This window comes from Passer domesticus, chromosome 24, assembly GCF_036417665.1.
Source record: "Passer domesticus isolate bPasDom1 chromosome 24, bPasDom1.hap1, whole genome shotgun sequence".
NCBI lineage: Eukaryota > Metazoa > Chordata > Aves > Passeriformes > Passeridae > Passer > Passer domesticus.
Window position 1 is genome coordinate 3,976,925 of NC_087497.1, and position 9,862 is coordinate 3,986,786.

Consider the following 9,862-nt stretch of genomic DNA (forward strand, 5'->3'; position numbering starts at 1 on the left):
GTTATGAAGTTCCATCCTGCTTGTTTTCCTCTCCTCAATTCACCATTTATTTATTATATTATTTATGATATGTTTATACTTTTTGGGCCTGGAGGTGCAATTTTTGCCCTTGGTCAAGCTGGAAAAGGATTATTTTTGTCTATCTACCCTGTGAAGAGAATTTGCTAACACTGAATGTGAGGCTCAGAGTTACACACTAAAGCAGCACAGAATCTGAAAAATATAAAAACTAAAACTTAAGGCATCACCTTGGGCACCGAAGAGAGCAGTGAGAGGCTGGAGGGGTGGGTGACACCAAAGACCCAACGTGTCAGCACCCAGGACAGGCAGCTTCATTTAACAGCTCTTGGATCCCTGTGCATCCCATTTCCTGCCAGGAGGACCAGGAACAGAGCCAGGGAATGAGGGAGTGGGGATCCCTTTTGGATCAGCTGCTTCCAAAGTAACGGGAATGTCACTGCTTGTCTTTTGGACTGGATTGGAGACCAAGCTGAACTCTGCTGGCTTAATTAGCTAACCATAAATAAACATCATTTACAAGACCTAAACATTTTAAAACACCCTGTTAAGCATCTGAAACATAAATGCTTTAATTATAGACTAGCTCAAGACTGAAGTAACACTGGGATAAATGCTATAGAGCAGCTGTCTATGAATATTTTACAATGAGATTGCTCTTCATTCTCCAGGTCCACAGGGACTATCGGGTTGGAAAGAACACATTCGTTCTCTAAAATGCCTGTTCTCCTTTCCCTGGCGGTGCCACTGCCCCCCAGTCACCCCCAGCTCTGCCAGTTTGCCAAAAGCTTTGTCCTGAGTTAAGTGCCCACAGTGAGCCCAGACGTTTGGGGGTTCTCTGCTGCTGTGCCAGTTTTTGTTCTTCTGTGGCTCTATTCACTGCCCAGCTCAGTCACATGAAGGACTCCCTAGACTGCAGCATGCTCTGGACCAGACCCCAAAATCCACATGGTCATCTTTAAAATCTACAGAGAAATTCTGGTTTTCATTTTCTCTCTAAAACCCAGTTTCATTAAGAGTGTATAAAAGAATCAACACCCTTGAAAATAAGGCCGCAAATGCCCAAGGGAGACAAGTTACAAAAGACAACCCACCAGTCCCTGGTGTAAATAATTTATCCATGTGCCCCAGCTCCAGCCCAGTATCCCTCTGGTCACTCAATTTCACTCCAGCAGGGACCATTTCTGCTGAGCAAATGCAGCCCCAAGGTAGGGGAGGATCAGCAGTTTCCTGGTTTTGTCCAAACCTGGATTCTTATGAGCTGTGTCCTGATGTAAGAGCAGCTCAGGAAAGCTCAGACAGGAGCAGCTCATGCTGTACAAAGGCAATATAAAAAATATATCTTACTCCAAAGAGATGCAACAGAGCAGCCATTGGTGCTTTGTCCATCTCCTGGGCTCCAACCTGCTGCTGGATGTCAGGCTTTGATATCGAGAAAATGGCAAAAGAGATTTACATATTCCTTCTGCTGACATTCCTATTTCATCAGGAAAATTCCAAATGTCTCTTAATTTGAGCCAGTATAATTTACTCTAAAGATAAAAGCACTCAAAGGCTTTTGTTCTAAGTATTAATATGATGGTCGCAGGTCTCTAATTTACTGTAAAATATGAGCAAACAGACAAACTGAATCAGCCCCCAGAGAGCAGAAGGCAGGCAGCCAATTCCAGCTTCAGACAAGGAGCGCTCCATCCCCGGGATCTGTCGAACACCTGCAATACATTGATTGCACTTAAGCAGCCACCATTAGAATGTTAATGCCATCCCTGCCTCCAAAACGCAGGATTTTTCACACACAAAGCACGAGCTCTTCGGCGTTCTGGGGTTGGGATTTTTTGCTATATGAAGTAAATGGAGCAAGTGATTTTTTCTTTAACTACAGGCTGGAAACTCTGTTCCTGTTACACTGACAGCAACCTATTAGTTAAGGAAATCAAGTTTTTACTCACTACAGGAGGGGAAAGAGATCCTTAAAGCTTTTATGTCAGTTCATTCTCTATTAATGATAAACATTGGAAGCCTGGCTAGGATAGATCATCCTGCACTTATTGCTGTGAGTATATTAAGAATTAACAGCAGCAGAGCAGTAATTAAAGACCAAATGCCTGTGCCCACTCTGCACACCTGGGCTGGAGGAGCAGGGGCCAGAGGGGGACCCAGTGCCCCCAGAAGATGCCAACAGTCAGTCTGGGAACCCCTCAGCCTCCCTGATCCTGGTGGGAAGATCACCAGCACCCCAGGGGATCAGCCTCCATGGAAAACTCTGCTTTTAGTGCTGGAATTCAACTTTAACTTTTCCATTCTGCCATTATCACATGGTTTTTCCAACTGGTTTCTTTCAGTTATTGCCTCTAATTCAGGCTCCAACATACCAAGCATTTATTTATGTTGCCACAATAAATGTAAAGTGCATTATGTTAGCATCATGTTTTCATTTTCCTCCCTTATTCAATGCTTCCAGATTTATTTAATACAAGTGCCCTAAAGCATACCAGGCTTGTTATGACTTTGGAAGACCTCAGGACTTATTTGGTTTATTAACCATCTTCAATCAAAGCAGCTAATTTATATTAGTGTAAATAAAATACACAGATTGCCTTAATGAAATCCTAATTTGATTTTGTGTAATACATCATCTGAGAACACCTAAGTTCAGCCTGGATTTTCTACTCAGGTTCAACCATGCCCATGAATTCCCTTATCATCAAAAATATTTAGAAGACCACAAAGAATTTTTTAAAATAAAATGCATATTTCCATTCTGTCTTTTAAGATTACTCTTCCTCCCAAAAGAGCTTTTCTAAGTGACTTTCCACAGCTTAAAGTTCTGTTCAGTTTAAATAAGTGTCCACACATTCTGATGATTATCTGAAGTTCCTCCAAAGTGCTGTGGGGAAAAAAAATAAATCAGATTGAGCCCAGTGTGCATTGTGTCTCTTAAAAGATCCAGCTCCCAGGCCTGGGAGAAAAGCTTAAAAAGAGATTTTCAAAATTCCAATTCTTTTGCCAAAACACAGCCAACACACTGGGCTTTGATCCCTGTTAGTACCCAGCACCCTCCTCTGGAGCTCCAGCCTGACTGCTCACATCACACCAAAACCTCCAGAATCCAGCCAAAAATTCTGCTCAGTCTGATGCCAAAGCCAGTTTAGAATTTTATTATGTCACACATTCAGTCAGGAGGACTTAAATGCCTTTTTTCTGCTTTGCTTACAGAAACCAGCCGTTTCCAGAAGATATTTGTTTGGGAGCCTCTCCAGAGGCTGGGCCCTCCCAGAGAGGTGACAGCAGCACCTGGGGGAAGGTGCCACGTGCTGACACCCCGAGAAAACAGGGCTGGAAACCTCTGTGACAAAAGACAAGGCTCTGGCAGGGAGCACGTTCATGCTTTGTTTGGTCCCTTTTTCTTTGAGCAAAGATGATGTGGGTTTTTTCTAAGTGAACGCCAAGAATTCCAGCTCTGCTGGGGGCACCCTGCAGGAGACACCCCAGTAACCAGCCCTGGGAGGAGCAGCACTGTGCTGTGTGTGAGGGTCCCCAGGAGGAGGGAAGAGATTAATCTGACTCCATGTTCTCAGAAGGCTGATATATTTATATATTATATATTATATATTATATATTATATATTATATATTATATATTATATATTATATATTATATATTATATATTATATTATATATTATATTATATATTATATATTATATATTATATATTATATATTATATCATATTCTGTCATATTATATCATATTGTATTATATTAATTCTATATATTATATAATATATTATTGTATCACATTATATTACATAATATCATATTATATGATATTAATTATATTATATATATTCTATATTATTATAACCTATTATATTCTAGCCTATAATTGATATTATATGGTATTATATTATATTATATTATATTATATTATATTATATTATATTATATTATATTATATTATATTATATTATACTAAAAGAATACAGAAAGGATACACCAGAAGGCTTAACAAGAATGAATAATAAAAACTTGTGACCGACTCCGCAGAGTCTGACACAGGCTGTGCTTGGTCATTAGGAAAAAGCAATTCACATGTTTGGTGAACAATCTCCATATTGCATTCCAAAGCAGCAAAATACACTCTGAGGCTTCTCAGGAGAAAAATCCTGGGCAAAGAGGATTTTTCCAGAAAATATGACAGTGACACAGCATCTGCCAAATTATGGTCATTTCAAAAAGCAACCAGTCCTAAGAAAAGATAATCACGTTATTGATGCTCTTGCAGGACTCCAGCCTGCAGCAGTTTCACCTGTCTCCTATGAGATCTGGATTCAGAGCATGTCTGGGGGTGAACAGAAGCAGAGGAATGTTCATCTGGTTCCCACTCTCAGGCAGGTATTCTTGAAAGCTCCAGCCTAATCTTCACATTATTTGCTTTATGAAACGCTCTGAAAGAAATCAACTTTGGAAGGAGTTCTATCAAATGTACATATTAGCAGTTTTCCTCGTGACCTATTTCTCAGGCATTCTCATGTCAGAGTATTTATAGCAGTTCTGCAGAAAGAACTGAAATTAGAAAAACTCCCTGAATAGAGCAGCAGGCACATTGTGGTTCGTTTTATTATTTAAATGCGTTCCTTTCACTCCAAACAGCAAAATTAAATAAGGAGGGAAAAGAAATATTCTATCAGTCAGAACATTCCGAGGGACTTGCATTCCTATCAATGTCCACATCTCTATATTCATGCACAGAGGCAATGGCAATGCAGCAATTCTATCTGGCAAACCCAGTTAACTCTCATCCATAAAATGTGCCATTTAAATTCCAGAAGGGCTAATGAACAGCACAGGAGAAGAGACCACAAGATAAAAAAAAAAAAAAACAACAACACAATAAGCAATTGGAAGCAGCTTTCAATGACTACAATGTACTTCTTTTCCCAAAGCTGCTCTGTGGGTTTTCATTTGCTGGAGGTGTGGACACCTGCCAGTTTGCTGGAGCAGGTAAGCCAGTGGAACCCATCAGCCATCTGTTCCCATCCCACACACAGCCCAAAAAACATCATAAATATGCAGAGAACCACAGACCCCTGAGGGAGCGGCTGGATAACAATAGCTTTAATTTTTCATTTGTTTATTTGATTTGCTGTAATGAAGGAGCTGCTGGAGCAACATCTGAAACAAGGGAAATGCAGCAAATGAAACTTTAGGGCAAAATACGTCTCCTGGAAGCAAATCTGCTTCTGTTTGATTTGGTGCTGGTTTGGGTTGTTTGAGTTCACCCTCTTTGCTCAGGCATCAGCACCACAGTCATGGACAGGGTTTGTTTAACTCCTGGATTTGAGGGACTCCATCTGCAAGGAGACATTTCCATGGCTCTGTCACTCACCATCAAAACATCTGATTTAATGCTCAGAGCGAGCTGGAGGAGCCACTGCCCCAGCCCAAATGAGTGATGCATCACATTTTGTTATCAAAGATGTTGAAAGCTTTTTCCCCAGATCTTTGCAATTCAATGGCATCAAAAAGCATAATTACAGCTGGAGGGCAGGGATGGATGGATTGATGCAAAATCACTCCAACAAAACCATCATAATTATTATAAATGACAGGAAGCCCGGGGTAGCCAGCACTGCCACGGAGAAGAGAAGCAACCACAGAAAAAGGGCTTCAGAACAACCTCAAAAACTCAATTTTTTCATAGAAACAAGGGACAGAAAAGAGCTTCCAGACCCCTCTCACACCCTCAGGAGCTCCTCACTGTTACAACCAACCAGCAAACATTTACTACAGGTATTTGCTCAGAAATGACCCTCAAGGTGATCTTCTTGGACAATTGCTGCAGGACACTGAAGCTGATGGGACTATTTTAATGTTGCCTGGATTCTGCCGGAATAAAAACTGTGCAGCTTTTGGGGAAGCTGCCTTTGAGGAGCAGAGCAGTGGCAGGATCCCCCTGCTGGGAGGGGGCTCTGAGCAGTAAGACAAAAACTCCCTCTGAGCTCCACCTCCTCCCAGCACTCCCAATGCTTCCAAGGGAGCTTTAATGCATCTTACTTCAAGCAGCAATTCTGAAGAGGAAATAGCAATCTTCATTAAGGATTAGGCAAACAATTAACTTATTATGTTCAATCTTTTTAATGTGTGTCTGGGTACACAGGAACAAAAACAAACACAGTTTAAGCACACTACAAGGGGAAAACCTATTTTTGTTTCCTCTTTCCAAATGAGCTCCTAGTTTTGCCTTTGTCTCCAACTTAAAACTCTGAAATCAACTCAGCTGAACCAGGCTGATTAATTGGGAAATTATAGAAGAAATAAGTCTTCCCAGTAAGTTTAAGGGGGCCAGGATTTAGTCCTGCATCACTATCCTCTGGTCTACACCTGCTCAGAGCACTCAGCACCCTCGCCCTGAGGCCAGATGGGCCTGGCCAGGCTGCAACAGCTGTTTTAATTGTGCTTAGGTCATTAACATGTTTATCTAGTCATATATCTGGTTTCCAAGGAGCAGGTACCACACTGCAGTGCTGATTATGAGGCATCAACTTGAGCATAAAATACAGGAGCCACCTTCAATCACGCCCCTCCTCCTCATTCCTTGCTTCTCTGTGTAAAAAAAGGCACTAAAGCAGCAGCAAATGCCTGATGTTTTCAACAAAACTTTGTCACATTCTAAGATTCTGCTCTAAGCTTTTTTTTCTGTTTTATTTTATGGCACTTTTAATGAGAGGTTTCAACAACCCCATCATTAAATGAAAAGGAAAGAAATAGGAAAAAGAAAAAGAATAATTAAATTTTTTAAGATTCTTTCTGAAGGAAAATGGCACTATATCATTTTAAATGTTTAAAATCCAGCTGACTCCAGCATTTCTGCTGATGACTTCAGCAACTCACAGAGCAATTTAAAGAAATTAAGGCAGCTGGGAAATACAGTCTATAGTAAAACTACATAGATTATCCCATTTCAGGGGAGAAACAGCACAACAGATGTTTTTAACTACTGAGGATCATCCATAAGTCACACATTTGTATGGAGTTTGACACCAATCCCCACCATTGTGGGTCCCACAGGACAGAGACACCAACACCTGGGACTCGTTCACCTGTGGAAACCAGGCACAAAGAGGGGGAAGTGTTGAGGTCTCTGTGGTCAAGATGACCCTGAGGTGTTAGAAAATCTCTTTTTTCTCAGCCCAGTGACTGAAGAAGGAGTAGAGATTCCTTGGCTCTGGTTTTCAAGGTTGTTTATTTTCTCTTATCTATTACATTCTTTCCCTGACCAGCTGAGGTCTGTCCAGCAGGTCAGTTCGTGGCACACTGCTCACCCTTGGGGTGGTGTTAACATTTTATACTAAGAAGTACGTGTACTTTATTTACAATAATTTTCTAATACCTCTCACCTATATCAGACAGTCTGTCTCTACTCTAAACAATCCAAAAGTGCCACCATCACAGCAGAAGATGGAGGCCAAGAAGAGGGAGAAGAAGGACAGGACACGCCCAGATTCCTCCATCTTGCCTCCTGAACCCCCCATTCTAAAACCCCCAAATTCCACCTTTTCAGCCTGTGACAAATTCACTATCATTCTACTTAAACTTTCTTGGCTTGTAACTCTTCACATAAAGCTGGTAATTTTCTCCATGGGCTAAAATCAAAGCCACAGGTGGTTTTGACTCGGTGCCAAGGTCTCTGAGCCCCCTGCCAGGGGCTCGAGTCCTCCAGGGCAGCCAGAGGAGTATCCTGGGTTCTGACAGGGAAGGAGTCTCACTGCAGCAAATGCATCCAAGGAAGCTGCAGCTCTATTGAAAAGTACAGCTGCTGTAAACACCAAAACCCCTTGCTGCCAGACCCACAGAACAACTCCCCTCTCCAGGTGCTGTTCCTGTGAGCCGGGACAGAGAGGATGCCCTCAGCCACTGCAAATACACATTTATGAGGCCTGGGGGCTCTGCTGTCACCTGTCCCTCTCTGGAGAGCATGGGAAGCACCAGCCCCACGTGAACTCAGCCATGGATCCCTGCCCTGACTCCAAGTGCAGGACACAGCCTTAAGCTGCACCAAGGGAAGTTTAGGTGAGATGTTAGAAAGAAATTATTCACTGACAGAGTGGTTGGGAAATGGAATTGTCCCAGGGAGGGGTGGAGTCACTATCCCTGGAGGTGTTTAATCACACACTGGAGGTGGCACTGAGTGCCAGGGTTTAGCTGTGAGGAGGTGCCAGGGCATGGCTTGGGCTGGGTGATATTAAAGGTCTTTTCCAGCCTAGTTCACTCTGTGATTCTGTGTTGTAAATGCAGAGCAAGCTCCGTGGCAGGAATGGTGAATGTGACTCCATGTTGTCAGAAGGCTAATTTATTACTTTATGAAACTATATTATATTAAAGAATACTATACTGAACTATACTAAAGAATACAGAAAGGATACTTACAGAAGGCTAAAAAGATAATAATAAAAACTCGTGACTCTCTCCAGAGTCCCGACACAGCTTGGCACTGATTGGCCAAAGAGTCAAAACAACTCAGAGCAGAATCCAATGAAACAATCACCTGTGGATAAACAATCTCCAACAACATTCCACATGAGCACAACACAGGAGAAGCAAATGAGATAAGAATTGTTTTCCTTTTCTCTGAGGCTTCTCAGCTTCCCAGGAGAAAAATCCTGGGCGATGGAATCATCTTCAGAGAAGGTGAATGCCACAAGTCTCTGTAACAGGGGCTGCACCTGGGACCCCAGAACAACCAGTTCACAGCTCCCAAGCTTATCTGGTGCCAGTCCTTTGTGGCTTTTTAAAATCCCCAGCCTGAAGTTGTCCAAGACTGGAGAGGAGCCCCAGGACCAAGAAAATGATGCAGCAGACCTGTTTTAGCAGCTAACAACACTGGGTGTGGCTGCCAAACAAAACTGGCATGCTAAACTGAGCTCCTGGAAAGTGCTGAAGTACATCACTGCCTGTGCTCCCTATCCATTGTACCCCTCCATTCTGGAAGGATTTTCTGCAGAAAGATATCTGCAAAGTTGTCCAAGTTAAGAGTAAATTATGAATGCGATGCTTTACCAAGGAAGGTGATAAAAACTTCTGGTTTTATCCCAAAGGGGATTCTGGGAAGAGACCCCAGGGTTGAAGGGATCCAGCCACTCACTCATGCTCCAGAGTGAGTTTATTTAAATCCCACTGAAGATCCCAGTAGTGCTGTTTTCCAAGGAGGAAAGCCCTGTAAGAACTTTTTGTAGGATTTTGGGGCAGGTGCTCAGCTGTGGACAGGGTGAGCTCACCTGAACTGCTGCTGCTCCCTGAGAGCTTTGTCCAATTCTCCCACTAGAACTGAGATTTGTTACCTGTAAGTGCAATGCAGCTTTGGAACTCACTGTAGGAGGTGGGAGGAAGCTCCCAGACCCCAAATCCCATGGAAGCTGCAGTCAGGATCAAGTGCAGATGGTGGGATTGTATCTTTTGGGTTTACCCCACCTGGCTGGGTTGGAGGGTGCCCTGATGGGACTCTGCTGGCATTTATTCCCCTTAACCCCGCAGAAATGTTGTGGAAAGTTCTGGCAAACTTTAATAACACAAAGCCCTTCTCCCTTTTCTTCCCTCTGAGCTCTTTAGGCACTCATCCACACTTTATTTATGGTTCTGAGGCTAATAAAGCAGAAACATTGCCAGTTGCTGGCGATGGAAATGGAGATCCTCACACAACAGGATTCCCTGGTGTTTTGAGCAAACATGAAACACAAGTGAAGGGCCTGATGATAAAGCTGAGTGTTGGCACAGGGCAGCCCTGGCTCCACCTGCCAGGAGAGAGGGGAGGGGGAAGAGGGGCAGCTTGCTTAGCAGAGGAGATTA